A 26173-nucleotide genomic window follows, 5' to 3' on the forward strand; every position below is an offset into this window, starting at 1 on the left:
GCAAGTGTAAATAACCACGGGATCAAGGCTTATCATATTGATGGAAGGGAGAAAAATACATGTTCACATATAAAAAAGCTCAGCTGCTCTGCCTGGAAATGCTCCTCCAGGCTCTTGGAGTCTCAGAAGCACTACCTGCAGTGGAGGAAATGGGATGTTACAGGGATGTTCTCCATTTAAAGCACACTAGGAGCCTGTCTGGAGTGCTGTGTTTGGGATAACCCACAACTCCAGATCCATTCTGTAGCTTGCTGCATGCATTTCATGTGCTGAGATTTATTAGCCTGAGAGATCAACTCCTGTGACTCTTTAGCAATGGCAAAAGCAGAACATTTTTACAATTGTGAGTTCATGTGGGATCACTACCTGTGCTTCAGCTTGCTTTCAGAGATGGAAAAGCAACCCTGAAGCTTTACTGTATTAAAAATTGGTGTCTGAAGAAGGCTGTTCAAATGTTCCTTTATAAATATACACGTTAAAATAAACAATTTCATAACAATGTTTTTCAATAATATGTTCTCTTGATATCTTGAGTAATTACACCAATCTGCATGCAGTTTATTTCTGTTTGTCTTCCAGTAAATTCACCAGCTTCCTCCATCACAATCCCATGTCAATGTTTTGGGTCTAATGTTCTGTGGCTTCAGAATTATCACCCGCATGTATATTCCAAAATTGCAATTCTACTATAAAGTTATCCTGCAGGGAGCTCTTGAGGCTTTCATGACCTCATTTACACAGCAATAAATTCCCAAATCTCATTCAGCCAGTGTTTTCTCTGTGACTAAATATTTCAGTCACCCATCATAGAGGATAATTTTCTGAAGTTAAAGTGGCATGGGAATAACTGTTACAATTAAAGGTATAATAAACTATTAAAGTTGAACAAATGAACTGGTGCTTTGGTGAAAAAAGACATTAAGTTGTAAAACCTATTGTTCCTAATTACAGTAGTGGGTGTTTCTCCTGCTTGGCCCTTATGACTGCTCTGTACAATCCTCAGTGCTGGAGCTAAGCTAGGAATGGCAGCTTCCATTTAATTTATGGATTCCATTAAAGGCACCAAACCTTCATTTAAAAGGGGAATTCCATTGAAAACTCCTATTTCCAAAATAAGAGTCCTTGTATTCTTTTTTTTCTATTTTCCCTGGATTACACTGAAGACAAATCACTGCATGTCTTCTAAAATTTGCATTGTGCTCAGGGGCAAGGTAATTTCTGAGAACTACTGAGGCAGAGTTTGGTTCTTTCATGATCCCAGCTTACCAGAAAGTTCCCTCTTTGAAGAGGAGTTTGCTAACAGGAGCTCCCTGTTGGAATTGCTGCCAGTGCAGATATTTGAAAGGTAATTGATCAAAATTAAATAAAACACCAGTGGAAAAGTGATGAGGCTTTTTCTCTTGCTGAAACACATTAAGCCAAGTGTAATGGCTGTAGTTTCTAGAATAAACTCATCAAAACTGATGAAAGCATAGTTCAGAGAGACGTGATTGCTTTAACTGAAGAACCTGTCTTAATTGTTAGGTAGTCAGTAAATGCTTTTTTATTCACGGCAGACAATGTATCAGAGACTCATTTGATCCCATCTTTCTTGGGTAACAGTTCAATGTGTGCTTGGACCTAAAGCTCTCTGAAATGTTCATAAAGGAAGGGGATGCTTGGATTGGAAAATGAAAAGGGTTTATTTTATTTTTGGAAATGGGACTTTCCTTTTATCTTCACACAAACTTAAAGGAGCTGTGTGAGTTTATGTGACTTTTATAATTGAAGAGTCTTTTATAAATTAAGGCCTAAATTCTTCCACAAAATATGCCAAATATCTCAAATCCTTTATCATATCATATATTGCTTTTTTCTATTGGTTGTTCTTTTAATTATTTACTTGTCCTCCTCAGTTCTGTTCTCCTGAGTTGGTGAATACCAAGACTGTTGAGTATCATAGAATTGTTGAGGTTGGAAAAGACCTCTAAGATCACAGTGAGAACACTGAAAAAGGAGGAGGAGAGAATAATGATTAATGCAAGACACTGTCCTCATGATGTATACATTAAATTTTGGTTCGATAATTCAGCTGAAGGTTAAAATTTAGCAAGTGCTCCTATTTCCACAGTTGGTGCACTGTGCCAACAAAAGCTTTGACTCAGAATTCACTTGTGTTTAGAGCCAAGTCAACAGATCTTGGGCAATGCTTTGCTCATCACAGTAGCTTTTTATAAAAATGATATGAGCATCTAGTAAAGTGCATTTTGTGCAAATTGATAGGCTTTGATTGGTTTGGTTTGGCAATGTAGGATGCTTGCAACCTGCCCCAGTTGTACAAGTGGTGAGCTGAGGAGGGAAAAGACATCCTCTAGATTTAGCATTTGACCTGGGACATGACATCACAACCCATCAGCTCTTCAGGCATCAAAAATGTGTGATGATTCCAGCATTCAAGTGTCTCTGAGGAGCTCCAGTAAACTGACAAGTTTTGTTTCTTCCCTGTGAACAATTAAATTTTAACTGAGTATTTTTAAGAAACCCTGCCAACATGCTCTCTTCTGCTGGAAAAACAATCTTGGAATAACTATAATACTTATGAATAAATTCTGATTGTTTTGTAATACATTTGCAGTCTTGAATTCTTTAGAAAAATAAGGTGTATTTCGTAGACCTGCAGGGTACTGTTAATGCTTTGTGTTTGGTGCAATGTGAAAAGGTAAGATTTTACAAAATAAATCCAGGAGAGGAACAGGGCTGTCAGTATCTGATAAATGTGCTGTGCTTTGCTAAAGAAGAGAATGATTGTGGTTTGTTCCTGACTAGTTAGGTTTGGTGTCAGGGTTGTGAGGGGCCTGAAAAAGAGGTTTGCTGGGATTTCTGCTGCCGTGTCCCAGAGTGAACCCTCCCATGGAAGCAGATGTTCTCCAGTAGGAATGCCAAAGCTCTGCAGTGGATTTCCCATTGGCACTAGATCCCAACACTGGCTCTCATTGCTTCAGTTCAAGCTTTGGAAAGCTGTTTTCTGTAGTGTTTACAAAAGCTGTGTTTATTATCAGCACCCAGCTTAAGATTATCCCTGGAACCTGTCCCCTATCTTTCAGGAGAGTATTTAGTCAGATTACTCTCTTCCATCTCCAGCATTTTCTGGGGCAGGGAATATGAAAACACTGAACCTCTGGGCTGAGTGTGGGGTCAGTACCCAGGAGATGTTTCAGAGCTGCCTTTAAGAGGGATTTAAGGCCATGAGTGACCCCTGTGGAGCCTGTGAGGGACTCTTTCCCTGCATTTACCAGTGAATGGTCCAGGGACAGGGCACAGCCATGTCTCAGCCCTTCCATTTTCCAACTGCTGGACCCATCACGGGAATCCAGGATTTGAGAATACAAAGGTGGTGGGGCCTGGGTTTGCTGCTCTTCATTCCAGGAGAAGCCTTCAGAATCTGGATATGTCTATGAGCAGGCTCTGCTTTCCCACCCATTGCTAGAGGTGGAGGAAACCAATGCCTGGCTCAGAACACTGATCATTTCCTGAGCTCCACAGAACCAGCGTGGATCAGAATTCCTTTGGTCACCAGTAAGGCATTTTGCTAATCCAGCTGTTCTCCAGACCTTCACCAACCCTTCAGATCTCTTCTTCAGTATTATTTTATTCAATGATTTTATTCAGGCTGTGTCAGTTTCTGTGGTGTTTGGGATATTTTTTCCTGCCATCCCAAGCTGTAGTTTTATTGTTCACCAGCACTCAGCAATGAGCTGAATCTCCTGACTGTCACTGAGATGTTGTCACTTTGGTTTTGACTGGCATTGTGCTAAGCCCCTTATAAATTTTCATGCTTGATTCTGTCAAAGCAGCATTGCCTGTGCACAGTGAGGCAGAGTTTAAAATGTTATTAATATAACAGCACAAGAAGAAAGAAACTAATTTTTCACTACAACACTTCACTTTGTTCCCTATGCCTTAATCAAGACCTTCATACAGCTTTGAATCTTGTTTTCGTTTACAGAGATCATGAGAAACTTATATTGACTTTTTTTTTTTTTTTTAGTGAGAGTTTAGGTTTCCATTTTCCTGAGATATGTTAGTCTCTAAACTCATTTAATATTATACTTTACATTGTTGTATGACTTGGAATCACTTCTTTCATTTAAAAAATCCTTGAGGCATGAGGTTGCTCTGACATCTTTTCTCCCAAAGCTTTGCCCTGAGCAGTTTAGTCACCTACAGGAGAGCACAGGGTGCTTGGAGACAGGGATGCACAGTATTCCCTTTATCCTTGTTGCTAACTCCCTGCTCACAGTGCTGTCATTCCTAAGCTCCAGGGGTTTGTATAGCTTTCTGAGAGCTGGACAGGTTAGTCTCCCTGTCTTTTCTGGGAAACAAATGTTTAAAAAAACCCCCAACACCCCCAAACCACCACATTTTTCTTGTTTCCTTTACAAGTTATTTTTAAACACTGTGATTTAAACCTGCTCAATTTAGTGATGCACATGCATCAGTAGGAAAAATAATGAGTTTAAAAATGTTAAATGTTCTAGTGGGAAGCAGTAATATCATTAGCCAGCAATTTATAACAACAGTGCCTTGCTCTGCTATCTCTCCCTGCTATTCCCGAAGTCACCATAATGGAACAATGTAGGAAGAAATATCTTTGATTATTTGTGGATTATTTGGGGGAAGTTTGGCTTTCCATGTGCTTAGAGATTCTCCAGTCTTGTTTAAGAAGATCACATAGGGAAATATTTGGGCAGCTTCCTCACAGACCTGTGGCAAAGTTGGGATGCTCTCACACTCTGCTGCACGCTCTGGTTTATAAGAAAACTCTGCATTTGGGAAAACAAATCTTACTGGCAGAGCACACACTGTTGCCAGTGTGAGGTAATCCTAAATTTGGGGTTGTCAGAGGTTTGGCTGTCAAGTTATTTGGAACTTCACTTTCCTGAATAGTTCTCTGTGAAGTCTATGTCTGTGTTAGATTTCTGGGGGAAAGTGTTTTGAGGGAAAAGCGAAAAATTTTGTTCAAGGCCATCTGTCCACTGGAGCAATTCCTGCTGGCTGCCCTGTGGTTGGTGTGGCCCAGCTCAGAGCTTCCCACTCCTTCCCAGCAGTGAGGGAATGGCCCCTGCCTCCGTGCCTGTGTTCTGTGGTGTCACCTGCTTGGATCTGAAAGGCAACCTGGACCAGCCACTGTGCCCAGAACAGAGGAACCCTTCAATTGCACTCTGAACTTCAAACAGCAGCTGCTGTGGCTGCTGCCAAAGAGCAGGAACAAAATCTGCTCTGGGGATGAGATTCTCCAGTGCTGCACATGGCCCAGGCACTGGAGCTGATTGAGAGCCCTGCTCCACCTGGGACTCACCTGGGGTTTTGCTGTGCTTGGGTCATGTTTAGTTCCTTGGTGAAGCAAATTGTTAAAAGTGTTTTTTACCAGTTTCATCCCTTTCAGTGGCATCACACTTTTTGTGTGAATTTGATGATGACAGCTGTTGATCAGAAACCTTAGTGTTCTGTCATCCTTCCTCTGATACAGTGACACAGAACTTAAAATAATAAAGAATACAATGTTCTCAGTTGCTTTTACCCAAGCCAAAGAAAAAAGAATTTCCCCCCTCTATCATTCTCAAAGTTATCTTAAAATCTTGCATTGATTCATTACATATTTGTGTGGTGCTTGTTTTACTGTCCCTTCACTGACTTATTTCTTTTCAATCTCAGAAGAGCTCTTGTACAGATGATGCTGCACACGGTTTCCCTAACAAGCCATGCGAGCCACTGTGAAAGGATTTTGCAGAATCATGCTATAAATCCCTTGAATAGGTGCTATTGATTTCTGAAGAGGTCTTGCTGAAAAAGGAGTGTGCTGCTCAGGTCTCCAGAGGTGTTACTAAAAGGACAATAGCACTGGAGAAGCAACAGCAGGAGAAAATCGATTCCCTGGCTAGTTTTTGTTTGTTTGTTCCCAGTGAGATCATAGGAGGAGAGGAGATGGATTGGGCTATATTATTTCAGCTGGCCTGAAAGTTGCTTTAGTTTCATGTTGAGTTATTTGATGTGCCTGAGATCTGTGGGAGCTGAGGTCTATTGCTGGGTACGTGTGGCAAACAGGCTCTGCTTGTCAGGCTCTTCACCTGGAGCGTGTGAGCAGAGCAGCGGTTCTGACACAGGGAGCACACACTGCCTGCACCAACGAGGGATCCATCCCAGAGTTTCTCCAGGGAGGAAGGAGTTTGTCTCATTTTGCCACCACCTCTGGTTTAAGACCAAGCTTGTGTATTGTTCTGCTGCCAGAGAGTGATTTTTTTTTAAATGAAAACATAGGAAAGGAATTGTGTTTGTAGAAAGTTGCTCCACTATTCAGAGCTATCCTGTCATCAGACCAGCCAGTGGCTTGTATTCACACTTGTATGCTGACAAATGACAGCAGGAGAGGAAAAAGAAGGAATTGCTGAGTGAGAAAATGGAGGAAGAACTCACAAAAACTAGGCTAGAAACTCATCATTACTTTGTTTAAAAACATCTCTGATGTGCTGTTGACTGGGGTTGATTTCCATTCTGTTGTTTTGAGAAGCAGTAAGTCCTCATTCCTCCACGCCAGAAACAGCAAAGGTATTTAAATGATTTTTAAATGAAGCTGAAGGTTGCTGCCCTTTAAATTTACCTTTCTCCCAGTTGTTCTCGATCTCAGTGGTTGTTGCACTTCTTCCTTCATCTTTGGAAAGACAATGTTATCCTCAAGGAATATCTTTTATCAAAGAGCTGTTCTAGCTGTTTCCTTTGTATTGTGTTCTTTACATCATGTATTTGGCCTAAAATCTATAGGAGCAGACTTTTGAGTGTATTTGAATTTGTGGTGTTTGGGACTAGCAAGAAAATAGCACCTTTGAAATACTTCTAAAAAACCTACAGGATTTTGGAGCCTGTTTTCAAAGAACGGGGCATTTAAAGCCTTGAGAACCCCTTCTCTGCACTCAAAGGCACCTGATGATATTTCTAGGCTGGTCCTTAGGCAGGCTCCCCTAGAAGAGCAATGTTCCAACTCACACTGAGAATCCAGTTTAAAGTGCTGGTGTTTCACAGATGATTTTGTCCATCTCTAATCCCTGGCTGTAGTAATGTAAGAGGAGGAATAATTTTTTTCTTGTATAAAAACTATCCAGAAAGCTTTTCTCTTTTATTAACAGCTGTCCTGTAACAGCTTTCTTGAAAATATCAATCTGCTCTCAGATTTCTACCAGATTTTCCCCCCAAGATATTTTCTTTGCTTTTCTGTCCTCTCAATTTCAGCAGTCTTACTTCAATGTAAATAATATACAGACTTTGTTCTGTCCCCTTTCTTCCCACATCCTCATGTGTACATTCTATAAGAACATTATGAGTGAAAATAGTTTTTTTCAGATTATGCCATCTTGATTTTTTTGTTTTTTTCTCTTATTCTCTGTATTCTTTACACATATGTATTTGTAGCTTTGTGGTCTTCCATTGTGACAGCTACAGCTGGTCTGTGAGCTGCACAGATGAAATTTGCCACAACAGACCCCAGCTCGACTAGCCCAATATGTTAAAGAGTAGAAATAAACAAGTCCCTGGGTAAGACAGTGATTGGTTGGATTCCAGCTCAGACAGGGGACCCCAGCCAATCCCGTTCAAGACTGGAGGCCTCCAATTGGCCAGGGAGATGGGCGGTGTTAGGAGCTCAACCAATCAAATGTTCAGGTGCAGGAATTGTGAAGCGCCTATAAAGGAGGGCGTCCATCAATAAACTTTGGCTGTTGTCACATGAAGTCAGTGTGTTCAGTCGTGTTGGTGCCTTGGGAAGGCTGACCTGGAACAGAGCTGGAGATATTTATTGAAAGGTCTTTAGGATACACCTTGGGCAGGACAGGGTCTGGCCAGGGCTACACCCAAGCTGGACCCAAAATGGTCACACAGTGGCTGACTGGCCATGAGGTCTCACACTTTTTAAAGTTTTGGTTCATTTGCATATTGGGGTTTAATTGTCCAATTACAGCTTCAGGTTTTGAGGTCACATCCTTCTTGTTCCTCCCTTCAGCCCACCCTTGTTTGTGCTTTTGGGCCTGAAAGTTGTCCTTGGTCTTCAGCAGGAACAGGATTTGTTTTGTGTCCCTGCTCTGTGAAGAGAGCTCACCAGCACTTAATGTGAGGCTCAGAACTGCACCCCTAGGCAGCACAGAATTTGGAAATCATGAAAGCTGAACTCAAGGCATAAGTGTGTCTGTCTCCAAAACTGTGACATTTTATTGTAACCTAGCTTCTATTTGTTTTATTATTGTAACCTAACTGTTTGTCACTGTAGGGACAGACACAACACACTCTGCAACGTATGAAAAGCTTCCTTTTAATTTGATGTGTGTTCCTTTTTTATACATTTCTAAACAAAGCCTGTACAGAACATATTTTTAAACAAAGCATGTACTTAAATGATTGGTTAATTAAACCAGTTCATCATGTTCATTGCTACAAAGCAATTAATGTTAATATATTTGGCAAGCATTTATAGAACATTTAAAGGCATGTATTCATTTCTATTTCTTTAACTACAAAACTGTAAAACCGCAAATATCTTTTTAATTGTCTCTGTTTTATCGGTTCCCATGCCAATGACCTTGTCTTCTTATTTTCATGGGTATGCATGAATATTATCAACTTCTTCTTCTTCTGCCAACTCAGTCATTTGGCTCACAGGCTCACTGTCAGCCCCCCTGGAATTGTTTTCCTAGGCAGAAAGACAAAACACGTGCCAGGACCCCTACGCTATCTTGGTTCTCCTTGGAAGCCAAGGTTGAAACCAGTGCTTTGAGACATAACTTTTATAAACAGATCTCAGTCCTTACCTGAAGGAGGAGGATTTAGAAGGTGCTAGAGCTGGGGAGGGGGATTACTTCACCAGGCATGCTTCTAACTCTAGTCAGATATGCTAATTTGTGAAATCTATGAAAATTGTACACGTGTCATGCAGGGTGTGCATCTTTGGCATTTTCCACCTGATGAATTGCACACCTAAAGAACCTTATATGAAAGGAGCCCCTTTTAATCACCCTAACTGTGTCTGGCTCGTGATTCTAAGACCAGAGAAAAAGACATCACAGCTTGACTCAAACCTGTTCTGGAAGGAAGCAGTCCCTTTCCAATGCCTGGTTTCAGGTGCGTCTTGGGAAGAGGGAATGAAGGAGTCAATATATTCTTTCTTGGTAATTTTTTCCCCCCTAACTCTATTAAAATTGTAGAACTGAAGAATAATTGAGGTGGGAAGAGACTTCTGGGGGCTCCTTCTCCAACCTCTCGCTTAGAGCAGTCCTAACAGATCAGGTTTCTCAAGACCTTGTCCAGGTGAACTCTGAATACCCAAGGGTGTAGATTCCTTTCTCTGTTGCTCTGGAGTCCTGCTCCAGCGTATGGCCACTCTGAGGGGAAAAAAACCTCCCTTGTTCTACCTTGTGCCTCTGGATTCCTGTCCTTTACCTGAGCACTGAGAGGAGCCCCTGACTCTGCCTTCTTTACCCTTTCCCAGAAGGAAACTGGTTTTAATAGACAGCTCGTACCTTTGCTGCTCTAACAGGTGCCAGTGATGCTGCTGGAAAGCCCAAGTTTCTTGGCAATGTAATGACAGTCACAGCCTGATGAAAATGTGCATTTCAGGTGCTTTTCTCTTGTGAACTTGTCGGATTTCCACATCACCTTTTGGAAAAAAATGAGTGGAGGCGAACCCTGGCTCCCCTGCATAGACCCAGGAGCAGGAGTCCTGTCAGCTTCCTGAGTGGATGCTGCCCACAGAGATGGATTTTGCCCTGCAGGTCTGTCTCAGGGTTAGATGACAAACTGCTCTTTAGACTCCAGTTGTAGTGTCTAAGGCAACTTTGGCTGAGAGATTATATTGGGGTTGTGAACAAAGTTTCACGACACATTTGCCCTCTGTCTACTGTTGCTTGCTGTTTGTGTGGTTTGGGACAGTTTCTGGAATTTTCTCCTGCTGCTTGCTCTGATTGCAGGTGGGTGTGTGGTAGGAATGTGTCTGCCTTGGCAAATCAAATCTTGTATACCCCACCTCAGAAAGTATCATCAGTGCAGCTATGCTGTCATCACGTTTGACAGCATAAAAAGCACTGGTTGCATCAAAAATGATTCAAAATTCAAACTTCTTTAAAGTTGGTGACAAGGAAACATGAGCAATATTTAAAGGGTTGGAGATTTTTATTTTCAGATTTTGATCTGGACTAAAATTGTCATGAAACACACTGGAAAAGTGAGAGTCAGACTCCTTTTAATGAACTTGCATATCTGCAAAGAAATACGAACAGAATTGTGTGGAAAATCTAATTTTTAATCTGTGGACATACACATGTGATAGAGACTTGGACTGAAACTGGTTTTAGTTTTATGGGCCATGTAGCTTCACAGAAAAACTAATGTTGTTGGTGAAGGTCTTTAGATTACAACTTTTCTTCAAAGGATGGGCTTTAGTCCAGTCAAAAATCTGACATAGCAGCTTAATTACAGAGAGTAAAAGAATAGATGTGGTTTTTAAGAAGCCTGATTTCCATTTGTGGTGGGAGGTTTACATGTAACTCTTGAGAAATATTTATTAAAAGCCACCCCAACAATGCACACAGAGCCAAGCCAAGGCAACACTGCCTTAGTGCTTTATGTTAAGTTTTGAAGTTATGCTTTCTTTTCTGGTTATTTCTCTATGTGCAGCTTCCAGCATATGCCACAGCCATGCAAAAGCTGCTCCTGATGGCCTCTGATCTGAAAACACTGCAGCAGGAAACCTCCTCTGGATATTCATTTGACAGAATGAGGTGAGAAAGGAGATCTCTTCTTCTGTGTCGGCCCCTGGCAGTAAATTTGTTACTCATGTTATGCCTAAACTATGGACTGGGTGAGATCTGAAAAGTCAGTGTTGATCCCTGATCTGGCAGAGTGAGTGTGCAGGAAAGTGATGTGGAATCACTGGAATTGGAGGGAATGGCATCCTGGGGAAAAGGATTTGGCAGTGACTCCACACTACATCTCCTGACTGCACTGAACATTTTTTCCCAGGCTAGGGATTAATTTAACTCTGCATGGCTTCATGATATCCAACTGCTGCAGTGCTTGTGGCTGTGTGCTGTAATCATCCTGACTGGATCTCACTCTGGATGACTGCCACACTGCTGTCCCATGGGTTGGGAATGTGCCTGCTTCCAAAAGCAAAAAACAATAGCGGAATAAATAGACATAAATGATGTAAATATATAGAAATATATTATTTATGTTGGTATAGGTGTTGCTTATAGCTGCTACCTTTACAGAAATTGTGAAAAGAAATGAGGTAATGGAATTAATCAATAGTTGTTGGGCTGTTTTGGTTTGTACATACCTTGATTTGATTTGTCCATACCCTTAATTTGATTTGTTCATATTCTTCCACACCTTCTCTCCAAACACTGCTTGCTTTCCTCAGCTATTTTTAAAGGTTTAATGAATCTTTGAAAACAGTCAGGTGAACCTCAGTGATCTGCAAACAGAAGGTTGAAATCCACATCTGTGAGTGTCAGAGCACAACTGACTTCTTGTTTGCCATAAACTGTTCCAGGGCTGCACTTGAACCAGAACTTTTCTTTAGACACTCCAAATCCTCCATTTGGAACCTTGTACTCAGAGGGGACAGAGGAAGGACTGAGTTTGATCTTCTCTATTTAATGGATCTAACTGGGATTGTACATCTCTGTTGCTTCACTCAGTTCAGTAAAGAGCACTTCCCTGTGTCTCTCTGATTTCAGGATCAGGACAGAAATTGATAGTGGTATCACAAAAAGGAAAATGCTACTTGGAACTGACACTCAAGAAAAATGACACAGCCTGTGTTTGAAAATGGAACTAATTTATTCACCCTCTCCCTTGGTGGCAAAGCAGAAATAAGTGGGAAAGATGGGAAGTGATAACAGTGATGAAAGCTGTGGCATCCTCCTGTGGGCAGGCACTGAGGCTGTTCTAAAAATGTGCAGTCATTTCGTGACACAGAGTCACCACCTTCTGAGAAAGGTCTGGACTTCTGACCTTAGGCTTGAGGCTCAAGGGAAAAAAAATATAAAATGACATCTCTTCAGCCCACTCCTCACTTGTGTTTTATATTCTGCTGCTTGGCTTTGGCTGTTAGCAAGAGTCACATTGGATGGGTGGGGATCCCTGTGAGGTCCCCCATTCCAGCTCTCCAGCTGGAAAGCAGCAGAACCCAGTGCTGGAGGGTGCCCTGGGAGCCCTGGCACGGGTGGGCTTTGTGCTGGCGTGCAGAGAGCAGAGCTCAGGCTGGGGTCAGCCCTGTGACTGCTGGAGCTCAGCTTGGGCCCAGAAATCCGAGGAAAACGAACCCCTCTGTCCCTGGCACCGAGTTCACCTGCTGTGTTTGCGTGCTCAAATTAGCTTGGCAAAAGGATTTACCCTGGAGGGCAGCAGTGGATTTTGCTGTGGCAGAGAGAGCAGCAGGCATTACTGATCCCTGGGTACACACAGTGCCCCTTCATCTGCTGAAGCCCCCTCAGACCAGCTGCTTTCCTCCCCGACTCCAGCCTGGGGTTGTTCAGCCTTTACCTGATTTAAGCTGTTTTTGTGAGGTTTTTGTTTCATGACACCTCGCTGCTCCCTAACACCCACTGCTCTACCTGAGTGTCCCAGCCTGGCCAGCAGCTTTGCTGCCTTTGGCTCTTAGCAAGAGGGCAGGTAACTCTGAGAGGTCACAGCATCATCTCCTGGCTGATCAGGAACCCGGGAACAACTCCCAGCTCACACCTGGGAGCAGGCACTCCTATAAAGCTCCCCCCTCGGGTTTCTGGGTTCTTGGCTTTTGACCTTGCTGCTGGAAGCTATTTGCCATGATTAGGAGGAGTCTGCACTCAGACATGTGTGGATGATTTGTGGGAAGTTCATACCTCATCAAGTTCTTTTCTACTGTATATTTGTGTTATTGTCTGTAAAAAATACATCTAGGTGACTAAACTCATGAAAACATGTGTGGTAGTGTCTGCCAGCTTGTCCCTTCCCTTTATCATTCCTCCTTTCCACCAGATTCCAGCAGACCACTCCTCTATTTCTTGGCTCCTTTTTCTTCCCACACTCTTCAAAATGAGAGGTGCTGAATGGATTTTGCCTTATGCACCCAATAAATGTATTTAAATAAGCAAAACTTGAGCAGAATGGGGAGGGACAGAGAAGCATGGATTATGTCAGACATGGAAACCTGAGCAAACTGCATCAGGAGGTGCTTGTGAGGCTCTGGGCAGTGGCAAACAGCCCTGGCCATATCCTGTTTGTGCTGGGTGTGACTGCAGCAGTAGCAGCAGCAGCTCCTGTGTCCTTGGCTGTGTTCTCTCCATAACATGGCTCAGTCCAGCTCAGAACTGTGCCCTCTAGACCCAGATCTGCTGCTTCAAGAAGGGTGTGGGGCTTTTTTAGGGTGTTACAGTTCAGGGCTCTGTGATAAAATCTGGATAAAATCCGAACACTTGGGAAACCAGTGAAGCTGCTACTGCAAACTGCAGCCAGGCCATGGTGACACGTGCAAGTTTTAAAACAAACTTTGAGTTATCCTCAGTCTTTATAGGCCTATCCCCATAAAGCTGTGGTTTAGCTTCTCCCAGGAACATTAGGAACAGAAAGCTTCTTTCCTTAGGAGCAAAGTTGGCAGAATGATGGAGCCTGTTTGTGATGGTTTCATTAAGGGATTTCCCTCGGTTTCACTGCTGGCATTGCTCCAGATTAGTGGTGCAATTCTTTCCCACCTGTTTCTGTTTCATTTTGATGTCTTGCTGCATCTCCTTCCTGCTCCATTCACCTTGGGGTTTTTCATCTTGTCTGTGAATTCAGCAGCTGCCGGGATCCTCAGAGCCTCAATTGAACTCCTTCAATTTGAGCTGTGGCTTTTCCCATCTGTGCTGATGGGTAACAGGGTCTCACTTTGCCATCCCTCTACTTGTATGCTCAATGTTTGTGCAGTGACTCTTGTCATTTTTTGCTTGTGCTGCTGCATTCAACATTCAAAACCACCCCAAAGATCGAAGCCTAGTCAAGCCAGCACTTACAAAGCCTAAGTGAATGAGAAAATGTGGTGTGTATCCCAAAGAGCTTCAATTCCTGTTTGTGGTTAGACCTTTTTAAGGGCTCTATATAAGGCTGCCAGAATGTGAGAAGAGGTTGTCTGTTTGGCTGAAGAGAGGATGGCAGTGTCCCTGCCTGTGGCTGGGGTCAGGACTGGTGTGAGCAGCCTCTCCCAGGCAGCTTTAGCATTGTGGAGCAGGCAGTGAGAAAGTTTCCTGTGACCTCAGAGCAACATCCATAAATCCAGACACTGTTACCTAAGAGCAGAGACAGCTCCTGCATAGAATTTAGAGGATCAGTGCACTGCAGGACTCCTCAGTAACATAAGCCACAGATGTTTATCACTGCTATTCTGTTTTTTCTGTAATAGCTGTAGCATCTTGTTGAGTGCCTAGCACAGGAGAAGGGACCAGCATGGCTCTAAACTGCCTGGTTTTAGCTCAAAGTGGGCCTTTATTAAAATACTCAAACCCCATTTGCTATATTTGGAGATTATATTACCCTTTGTAGATGTTTGCAGATTGCTAAATTAGGATACCAAGCAATTATAAAATGGAAGTGCTTTATGAATTTAATTTTCTGATATGAAATGCACAAGGGAAAAGTACCAATATTAACACCGTAGAGTCTCCAGGATAATTCTGTAGGAGAAAGTTACTGGTAAATATTCTAAATAAGCTCTGCAGGGGCAGACTGGTTGTACAGCAGCCCTATCAGGACCCAGATCAGTGAGAGCTCTGTGGCCCTCTGTGAAAAGTCTCATTTGTAAAAGGATCTCTGGGTCGTTCCTCCCCTTGCTCTTTTAATCATTCCACAACTGCCTCCACAGCAAGGCACCATTTCCTTCTTGGCCTCATCTCTCTCACCCAAAACACACCTGGAAGGGGCCAAACAGGGTTTTTACAGACAAACAGCAGGGTAATTTGGAGTAGACTTCTTTCAAAGCAGGATCTCTTTTGTTCCTTTGTAGACAGGGCCTCAGAAAGATGAATAAATAAATAATAATTTTTTAAAAATTAAAAATAGTTGCTTAAGGACCTTCCCACTGCTATGGGTCTAGTGCTCAGATTCCAGGGTATTGCCAGTGGTAGTTGAAGCTGTAACATTTTTCTCACTTATTTTCCCTTTCCTTCCCTCCAGGTTTGCATTTTCATTTGCTTTCATGCAGCAAATAAATTCCATGAAAGGGAAATGTTTAATAAACAGCCTCTGGTAAAGAGTATGGCATAACTGGCATAACTCCTTCGCTTTCAGAAACATGAAGATTGCATCACTGGATATTGTGCCTGTCAGTAAATGAAACAAAAAAATCAAACCCAGTTCAGGAAATTAAATTCATTATAAAGATAATGGAAAATTGTGATTTTCCTTGCTGCTGTAGCCATGCACACTTTAATTGTTTCCTTGAACTGTCAATACCTTGTAAAGGGAATAAACATCCTCTTCTCTTGAGACACTGCTCAGTTTTAGAGGGATGTGGGGTGGTCTGTTTTGCTGCTAGCCTTAGAGTCATTTGTTCCTGAGCTTGTGGGATCCAGGGAATGTCTGCCCCCACTGGCACTGGCCTGTCCTGGCTCTGCTGCAGCTGTACCTAACCCTCCTGAGGCACGTGGGGAAGATCCTCTGCCAAAACTCCCCTGAGCTGAAGTATTCCAGCTGTATTTGAGCCTGGCCTATCCCACAGCGCTGCATTTTGTTCATCTTTGGTGAGCAGGGGTGAGCACAGCTCAGAAATGTTTGCAGTGGAGGAGGAGGTGGCTGTGCACATCAGTGCTGGGGATGCCAGGCTTTGGGGAACGGAGCAAGGAGCAGATAACTTTGCCCTACTTCATTTATTAATCAGTTTGATTATTTTACTCTCTCCAGTTTTGCAAATCAGACATAATCAGGTTCCCTTAATAGCATGATAGGTCTGTGTGTTCAATTATAGAGGGCAACATTATTCATAGATCCTTCTAATTTCCTCATATAGACTAATCTTATTAATATTTATCTTCTAATCTATTTACAAATTCAGAGAAGGTAATCTCTATCTAAATGAAGCTACCGTTCATACAGAGTTCTCATCTTTAAAAGAGTCATGGTAGCATTTAATATTATGAAAAGCTTAAAGCAGAAAAATGTAATTAATTGTGAAGCATCATTAACAATGATGGTATCCAAAATGTTTGTGTGGCTGATTTTTAAGGTCCCTTCCAGCCCAAACCATTCTCTGTTGTCAAACAAAAGGAGGGATAACAGCATAGAGCAGGTGAAACCTCAGGTTCAGAAACCCAACCACATTAGTTCTTGACCTCTGTGTTTGGCTGCAAAACTGCCTTGTTAATTGGTCAGGAAGCAAAGTGCTTGGATCACCTGCCCAGGTCCCAAAGGATCCAGTGTCTGCCTCCTTCCACTTGTTTGTTTGAGTCAATGGCAGCAGAGAAGTGGGGGAAAAAACCAAGCAGGCATTTTGAGAAATGCAGGTGATGACCTAGGAATGACTGCAGCTTCTCCCAGTTCTGTGCACTGTGTTTGGCTCCTGAAACGTGAGGAGCTGTGTCTGGAGGGCTAATCTGGAATATACTCACTGTGTACTAGTTGGAAATACCTAAGTGGGTATTTAAGGGACTTTGGCCCTCTTCAGTCCCTGTCAATGACAACGAGGGTTGTGTGAAGCGTTCAAGTGTACACAAGCCTGTCCCTACTCAGTGAAGCACTTCAAGGGGCTTTTAAGCCCCTTGATTTCTGCTTTTGGTTTTATCAGCAGGAGGTTTTTCAAAGGCAAGAGGCTGCCCTTATCTCACAAACAGGCTAAGCTGCCTTATAGTAAATAGTCCTCAAAAATCCTTCATTCTTCAAAATGTTGATGTTGTTCTCCCTCCCCTGCTGCAGTGGTCGATGCATTTAAGACCAATCCTTCCTTACCTGGGCAGTTGGGAAATACTGTCTCTAATTATGTCATTCTGCTGTTTATTCCCTCAAATGGGGACTGAAAATGTTCTGTATTTTCCTCAGGCTGATGCATTTGCAGGTTGATGCATCCAAGTCAGTCATTACCCCTCTGAGTGTTGCATGTTCAGCTCTTCCAGGTGAAGGAAAGGAAAGGGAAAGGGAAAGGGAAAGGGAAAGGGAAAGGGAAAGGGAAAGGGAAAGGGAAAGGGAAAGGGAAAGGGAAAGGGAAAGGGAAAGGGAAAGGGAAAGGGAAAGGGAAAGGAAAGGAAAGGAAAGGAAAGGAAAGGAAAGGAAAGGAAAGGAAAGGAAAGGAAAGGAAAGGAAAGGAAAGGAAAGGAAAGGAAAGGAAAGGAAAGGAAAGGAAAGGAAAGGAAAGGAAAGGAAAGGAAAGGAAAGGAAAGGAAAGGAAAGGAAAGGAAAGGAAAGGAAAGGAAAGGAAAGGAAAGGAAAGGAAAGGAAAGGAAAGGAAAGGAAAATCAAACAGGTGTGAAAGCAGGAAGAAATGCCTCACATTGCTTTGTGAGGTTTTGTACAGAAAGTCACCTCATTGGGATTGAAAAAATCACTGGGTTTCTCACAGCCAGGCAGAACCTTTTCTGCTCCCCTCCCCATTTTCCTCTGAAGAGCCAGGCAGATTTTGGGGTGCAGGTGAAGGATGCCATGTGCAGGTTTTCCTGCTGACTGCCTTAGATTCAGGAGGATTCCACAGATTTCTGACATTCAGGCATCATTAGAGTCATCTTTTCTGGTGCTCTTTATAGCCCTGGCTAAAGGGCTTTATCTGGTAATGCTGGACTAAATTATCTCTAAAAGTACCCATTTGTGAGGTGGAAAGCAGAAAGCAAGAACACCCCTCTGTGTGCTGGGCAGGTGTCTGCTCTCAGAGTGTAAAATGGGCACTTCCAAGTCATTCCACTCAGTGTTGGAGCTTGTCATGGCTCTTTCTGCCAGGTTACAGCACCCTGAGCAGGGAGGGATAACAAGAAAGATTAGGGATGTGGAAAAACTTCTTCATGAAAGAGCAAAAGGATTGAAGCTGTTCACTATGGAGAAGCAGCAAATAAGAGCAAATCTGAGAATGTCTCTTACCATTTGTTGCTGTGAAGCCCAGAGGGGCCCATTGCCTTTGCTCCTTCTCCCATGGTAACAGGAGGTAGAGATATTAATTTGAGAGACCTAACAGCTGTTTAAAAGGAAATTGCTTATTCTTTCCATATTTTAGCCATATTTTACCTGTTTCATGACTTCATGGAGACTAAGAGATTAGTAAGATTTTTCTTTATATAGTGAGTTTTTTGAAAGAGTGTTTATTTATAGGCAGAATACCCCATTATCTATCCAGTGTGACAACACTACAAATTAATCAAGGCCAAAAATGTTCAGAGCCAAAAATGCTCACAATATTTGAAAGAATCTTGGTGTTTCAGTGCCATGGTTTGTAAGCAACATTCCTGTACTATCAGAGGTTTTCTTCACATAGTATAAAACATGATCAGAGGGATCAAATACCCTTCATGGAAACACCATCTCTGAAAAACGTTCCTTCATAAGTATATGAGCAGTTTATAAGAGCATGAACTGGATATAACATATTGCCCTATATATGTAATATATAAAACAGGAATGGAAGTTTCATACAAACTTTGGACTACATACCTGAAAACTTATTTTAATGTAAAGAGTTTAAGAAAGGAGGTGGGGCTTACTTTTGGCTGCCTTGAGGAACCCCTTTGATGCTCCTTTGCAGCTCCTGGTGGAGGCCATTCAGTCCCAGCATCCTATTTATAGGGGACTAATGAACTTGGGTAAAGCCCAAATGTGTTCTGACATCCTTTGGCCTCTTCTTCTTAAATGTCATATTTTTAAAAATTGAATAATTCATCCCTTTGCATTGTATTGTGAGTGTTAAAGGCTTTTCTTTGTGAGCTGAACAGTGATGATTACTTAAAACTAGGGATAAATTGTGTCTCCTGGTATGCAGGTAAGTAGGCATTTAGTTGAGACACCAAGAGTCTTAATGTTTAATTTACACAATGCTTGAAGTTTGGTATATTTTTCTCAGAGAACTGGTGTCTGGTGTTTGCATTTTCTGCTGTCTTTCGATTTTAGCAGCAGAGGTGATTTGGTACTGAGGTTCTTGGCATGCTCTTGGTATTTACAGATGACATGGGAAACCCAGAAACTTGTCCAACAAAAAAAACCCAACCATGCAGTAATCTGGAAATGAGAAGTGGATCTTGTAATGGCTCCAAAAAACAGCAAGCCACTTGAAAAGTAAACAAGAGAACAAGAAAAAAAGAAAACAACACAAACAAAAACTCAAACCCACTCTAAACCAGAAGAAATACCCCCCAAAAAACTCACTAGGAATTCCTTGTAGAAAAGGTTTGACAAGTCTGAAAAGATTTGGCAGCAGAAGTGCCAGCAGGTGTTTTATCCTATGCCCTGTTTTGCTCAGAGGGCTACAAGTGCTCTCTGATTCCTCAGTTGTCCAGCTGGGCTCTGGGATTTTGGTTAGGCTGTGAACACACTCGTGCCAGGAGGAGAGTGGCACTTGTTTGGTAGTGTGGGATTTTGAGGATGAAGGGGAGAGGGGAAATGAGGAGACTGATGGAGAAGACTGAAATTAAGGAATGCACATGAAATGAACCCACAAGGAAGGCAGAGAGAGACTTCTTACAAGGCTGAGGAGTGCCAGGATAAGGGGAATGGCTTCAAAATGACAGAGGGCAGGGCTGGATGGGATACTGGGCAGGAATTGTTCCTGGCAGGGTGGGCAGGCCCTGGCACAGGGTGCCCAGAGCAGCTGTGGCTGCCCCTGCATCCCTGGCAGTGCCCAAGGCCAGGCTGGACTTTGGGGCTTGGAGCAGCCTGGGACAGTGGAAGGTGTCCCTGTCCTTGCAAGGAGTGGACTGGGATGGGTTTGAAGGTGCCTTCAAAGCCAAACCATTCTGGGATTCTATGAAATTTTGCTTTGTCCTCCACCCTTCTCCCAAGTCCATTTGATCCCTGGCCCTGACACATGATCCAGAAGCTGCTCACAGGGAAGCAGTGTTCCTCTAGCCAGGGATTACATCCCAATAAGGAGAATAAGAAGGAGGAATGAGGCTGAAGCATCAGCAGCTGACCTGTTTGAACAGGCAGCAGCACCTGTGCTCACAGGCATTCCTGTTGTGCTGGTGCAGGGCTGCAGCTTCAGGAACATTTACTGGGTTCCTCTTTATGGAGCTGTGGGTTAAAGTTTCACTCAAGGCTTTTAATTAGGAAGTGTAATTGGAGTTTTCAAACACAGAGCACAAATCTTGGTGGCTAACGCATGGAACTTCTCATAAAATAAACTGTAAATGAAAGTTGCAAAAGCTGTTCTTCCTGGCACAAACGAGCATAAACCAGGGTCTGTTAATGTTATGGCTCCTCCTTCAGGGACAGAATACAAATTTTCTTTAAAAGAGACCAACATTTACATTGTGAAACAAAACTTCTAATGTTCTAATGTTCTAATGATCAATAATCAACAAGGTCAGAAAAGACCTTTGAGAGGAAATCCTGCACCTGATGGAATCTGAGCAAGGAAGAGGAAGGCCACAATAGAATAAACTGATTAGTAATGACTTTTTGCCTCAAAGGTGAGGAATTTCTCTGCAGCACTGAGTGCTTTAAGTCTGGAAGGCTTTGGCAAGTGTTTGTGTTTGGGTTTTCTTTGTTTTTCTAGTTTGAGCAACTAAAATGTGTATTTATTCCTCCATACTTGAGTGGCAAAGCCTCACTTGGAGAGAATAGCAAAGGGAAAGAAAATACAGGAGATTCTGTGTTTTGGGAAGTGGGTGTGTTTGAATCTGTTTAGCTCCATTCCCAGGAGATGGATGTTTTGGGCCAGATTCTCAGCTGATGAATGGAGAGCTAAGCAGAAAATATTTGAATAACATAGCATAGGAAGTATGACTGACCACTGGGGAAAAAAGGTGGTGCCACTGGGAAAGTGATATCAAAGAGCCTTCAGTGTAAGGAAGAGGAAAACTTTAATCTGGAAGTATTTACTCCTAGGCTTTTCTACAGGTATGCCTGAATTCATGGAGTTAATGTTCTTTTCATTTGCCTTCTTCCATCTGTTTGCTTTTTTACAAGGAAACTGAACAGATTCTTGTTCTCTTTCAGCTCATCCTCTGGCTGCTCTGAAGTCTTCACACAGCTATTGGACTGGCAGATCAGAGGAACAACTGCACCACCATGGGCAAGTGTGTGAAATGACTTTTGTGAGGGTTTTATGCCTTTTTCAGGTTGGAAGGGCCACTCAGGTCATGTACTCGGGTAACTGAGCCACTGTAATTTTACACACCATGAACAGGGTGCCCAGAGCAGCTGTGGCTGCCCCTGGATCCCTGGAAGTGCCCAAGGCCAGGCTGGACCAGGGCTTGGAGCAGCCTGGGACAGTGGAAGGTGTCCCTGCCCGTGGCAGAAGGGCAGAACAAGATGATCTTTAGGGTCCCTTCCAACCCAAACAATTCTGTGATTGCATGATTCTGTTCAAAAGCAAAATTTATGGCAGAAGTGTTGGAATGAAATTTAGGATAATGGTGGTGATTATTAGAAATGTGTGATTTGTTTGTTGTCTTGTGGTTAAGTGATTACATATTACCATTACTTAGTTACTTGATTAATTTTAATACTTACTGTCAACTCTAGGTCTATTGCAGTTGAAAATATATTCCAGCATAGAAGGTCAATAACAAAAATATAAGAAGTCATCCAGCAGTCAGAAAAACCTGCCACTTTTCTTTTGCATTTTCAGCTGAAAAGGATGAGAGAGAAGGCAGAGTGAGGGACTGTCTGGGACAGGAGTGGGGGCATCTCAGTGTGGAGAGCCAATGATGTGTCACTGGTGTCAGAGCCTCCAGATTTAGCTGCCATAAAAAGATGAGCCCCCTGGTTTGCTGTCTGTTTGTGAGAAAATATTGCCAGCCAAGAAAATCTCTTCCCCACCTAGGCCTGAGGTGGGTAACACGTCAGGAAAACCTTTGATCCGTGCTCAGAGCTGTGCAGCATTGCTTTGCAAAGCTGGGCTTTGTTCCTTGGCTCTCCTGATTGTGCAGGGAGGCTTTTCAGATGGACATCCCCATGCAAATGTCCCAAACAGAAATTGCTATGGGAGGGACCTTGAGTGGAGAGTTCATGGAAGCAACACCTTAAATTAAAACTGTAGAGCTGGAAAACCCCATAGAGCAGCCCTGCAACCCCACATGTCAGCTCAGCCTGGAGAAAAGGAGGCTCAGGGGGGACCTTGTGGCTCTGCACAGCTCCTGACAGGAGGGGACAGCCAGGGGGGGTCGGGCTGTGCTCCCAGGGAACAGGGACAGGACAAGGGCAAACGGCCTCAGGCTGGGCCAGGGGAAGCTTAGATTGCATCTGAGAGAAAATTTCTTTCCTCAGATTTAATCTAAAACTTCCCTGGTGCAAATTGAGGCCATTTTCTCTAATCCTGTGGTTTTGGTAATGTACAAGTTATAATTGTTAAATTGAGTCTAAGCAATCTGTAATGTACTTTAGTTTAACAAGTTGCATAAAAATATCTACAAAATGAAAAGTATTTGGACGAATATCTTTCACTAATGATAGTTATTAGGCAGAAATGTGCTAGAATTTCAGAGGTTTATTTTCATAGATTTTGGTTTCATGAGTCTGCTAAAGAGGAAGCATCTTACTTTTTATTGTATATTTATACTGAGCAAACACCCCAAAATCATAAACCTGGTGTATATAAAATATATCCTGCTCATTTCCCCATAAAATATCTCTGGGCAGTGTTTTATGTATTTTTTAAAACCATTGACAAGCTACTGGTTTGTCTCTTGGATTGATTTGTATCAAAGTTTTATAGACACTGGCATCTTTCAGTTCCAGAGGCAGCTGATATTTTGAAGGATGTTCCAGTGGGGATGAGGCCAGTGTTTTAGTCTGCCCAGCTGCAGTTATTTTCACTTTTAATAACCCACTACCTTGGAGCCTTGTCAACATTTAAACTGAGCTTTCCATACCTTGATGATTAATTCTTGGTTCAGGCAAGCACTCGATGAGACTAAAACATCACTCATGATTTAAGATACACAAGACATAATAAATTAATTAGGTGAACATTAGCCTCCTTTTCCTGTTTGAAGATATTGGTAAGAATATTGCTCTGGGTTTGATTTTACTTACGGAATTTTTTACCTGCTTGTGGAATGAATACAAAGATGAGACACTCAATGTTTGTCATTGCTTCGGTAATTTTCTTCTGGGATAACTGAGAGCAATTTCTGCATCCAAAATCTATTTCAAATGTGGAATTTCTTTTAAAAATTCCAGAGCAGTGGTCATTCAGGAGAAGAAAAAAGGGAACGTGAGATAGAAGTCAGTTAAAAGAGAAGAGAGTTGTTCAGGTGGAAGGACCTGCAGTGAGTCCCCAGTCCAACTGCCCAAAAGTTCAGATATCACAGAAAAATGAGAATTACATAATTTAGGCATGGATGTGCTGTTTTGTTACACTTCTTACTCCTTTCAAATGCTTGCTGAGACAGAATATTTTATGCTCTGTATAATGAAAATCTGCATACACACAGAATGTTGGCATTATCATGAAGTTTTGAAGGTACTATAACCAAAATTCAGCTGACAAAGTTTACAAGTTGGTCCATCATTTGACTGCTTGATTTATTTATTTTGTGAATTCTCATTTTGAACAAGCTAAATACTTTTTATTTGCTGGTTGGCTCAATTGTTGAGGAAAATTTCTGGTAGATATTGTCCCTTCTGTAAGGAATATCATTAATATGTAAGTAAGCAATTTTTTATACATTATTTACATTCCTGAGGCAAGATGACAAAAACCCACAAGGTATTTTGTACCTACATAGATAGCCTTCATATTCCTGCAGCTAAAACCAGCGCTGTTAGTTCTGAAATATATTCAAAAGGAACTTTTCTTTGGTGCTGATTCTTTCTTTGTAACTTTCCCAGTCTTTTCACTTCTTCAAGGCTGAACTGGTTTGTCCCCAAATCCCCTATTTTTGCTGATGTTAAGATAGATAATAACCTGTTCCACTTTATCACTTAAATCAGGCACAGGTAAAGCTTTTAGGATTTGCCCTTTTTGAATTTTTTCTCCATCCCTCTTTCTTTTCAGCTGTAGCTGAGACTTAGATTGCATTAACAGCAGGTATTTGGGATCATCCTTTATTGCCAGCCAGCTAAATGTAATTGTTGCATCCTCCTGCTCTGCCTGCTCTTTGTTCCCATTAAGAAAATCCTGCCTTCACAAATGTGTCAGACTTGTCCTTGGCAAGGGAAGGATTGTGCCATCTGGGAGCAGAGCAGCGCTGCAACCCAGAACTGAAGAGAGTAAGATAGCTAATAAAAAAAATTCAAATCAAAATGGTGAAATTGCTCTAAAGGCTTTCTTTGAAAGTGTGCTGATAGAAAAATGGCATTTCTGTAGTGCTCAGCTGAGCCTGGGAGTGGGGGATCACCGAGCCTCTCTGCAATGAGAAATGGTCATTAGGAGGGGAATTAAGGAATGCCTGTTATTCACACACTGCAAGATGTGATGAAGACATCACCTGTGTTTAAAGTGTTTAAATCAATCTTCTGCAGCCCTTCACCTCAATTCTTCCAACTTCAGCAGGAATTGCCTCGAGAGGCTGCTCAGGAGGATAATGGAGAAGAGAGAGGGGTGGATGGAGAAAGTGGCAATTAGGCAGGAATAGCAGAGGCTGTCAAAGTACAGAAAGTTGGGAGTGTCTTGAGGTGTTTAGAGCTGGTGACCTGGAGAAAATGATCATTACTCAGTTGTTACTGCCTGGGGACAAGGTGGAGCAAGATCAGTGGAGATCAGAGGTGGCAGGGAGGCACGGGCCTTTTACAGAGCAGGAGAAAGTTGTGGGCTGGAAAAGGGAGCACCTGGAGATGGAACCCACCCACATCCCTGGGTCCTGAGGTCCTTGAGAAGGGATTGAAGTGGAGCAGCAAAACCTTTTAAACATTTTTTTTATTTCCTGCTGGAATTGGTTTCATGTGGAATTTTAGACTGAGTGCATTAGGCCACTAAAGCAAAAGGGAAGGAAAGGAAATGTAGAAAAAATGTAAGGTTTGCTACCTTTTTTAAACTTTTTTCTTTTGGTCTTAAACGACTTGAAAATGAGACAAATAATCTGGGACCTTCCAGTTTAGTTTTGTTCTCATTATCCTGGCAGAAGTACAGAAAGAACACAAAATCAGGCAGTGTCTGTATTCTTCTAAGGTAGAACTCTTATTAAATTAGAGGTAGAGCATTTTAACAACTCAGTAATTTCTTAAGTGTGATTAATAATTGGGATTTCTGTCCTAAGCGAGTCCTGCTGGCAGGCAGCACCTGTGTGGGATGCAGCAGGGAGCACTGGGGCATGGCCACCCTGTCCTGTGTTGTGCCAAGTCCTGTCAGGGTTTCATGGGTTTCCCTGCCCATCTCCTCAGACCCTGGGCTAACGAGATTCCTTGCAGAAGAAACCACACAACACTTAAGGCCCTTAAAAAATCAATCACTATACAAAGAGCAGTTTAAAAAAATAAAAAGGTAAAGATCTTTGCCAGTCTCTATGTTTTATAAGGTGCCTACCTGTGCAAGTTGCGTGCTGCAACTGATGGTGATGCCATGTCTGTGCAGCAGTGTCATGGTTGTCTGCTTGTGTGTTAATATATGTAAAAGAAAGGTGGTACTTTGGATATTGAGGCACCATGCTGTTTCACATGGTGTCTTGGAGGAGCTTGTGCTGGTTTTTCCCAGATTTATTAGTTTGCCTTAGCAGTTTCTGTAAAAGAGAATGTTTTACAATGAGCAGAGGAAACCCTACCAAGCGGTCCCAATACAGCTCAGGCAACCGACAGAAGGCAGAGCTTTCTGCTATGAAGGTGTTGTGAGTACCTACATCTTTCTCCTTATCTCTTGGCATCCACTTTACATCAGCTTTGGAGAGTGATTTTATCTCTAAATATGAATCAGACAATGTTGCCAGGACAACCTCTCTTCAAGCTCTTCATTTCGCCCGCACTGCGTGCTGAGCCTGTACCCAGTCTCCCAGAGCAACTGGTCACTTGTTTATCAAGTGGGGTTTGGTTTGATGGAGCAGAGCATTCCAAGTGCAGGATCTCCTTGGCTCCT

The 26173-nt window shown here is 42.5% G+C and overlaps 1 long non-coding RNA gene across 1 annotated transcript in view; it reads left to right on the plus strand.

The window, feature by feature from the left end:
• Positions 1-25073, plus strand: part of LOC134555135 (uncharacterized) — a 57367-nt gene extending 32294 nt beyond the window's left edge. Inside the window, exons 5-6 of the long non-coding RNA XR_010081374.1 lie at positions 10693-10796; positions 21160-25073. This is a non-coding gene — a long non-coding RNA (uncharacterized LOC134555135). The remainder of the gene's footprint in view (positions 1-10692; positions 10797-21159) is intronic.
• Positions 25074-26173: the final 1100 nt, after the last annotated feature.

The sequence above is a fragment of the Prinia subflava genome, chromosome 9, assembly GCF_021018805.1.
Source record: "Prinia subflava isolate CZ2003 ecotype Zambia chromosome 9, Cam_Psub_1.2, whole genome shotgun sequence".
NCBI classification, from domain to species: Eukaryota; Metazoa; Chordata; class Aves; order Passeriformes; family Cisticolidae; genus Prinia; species Prinia subflava.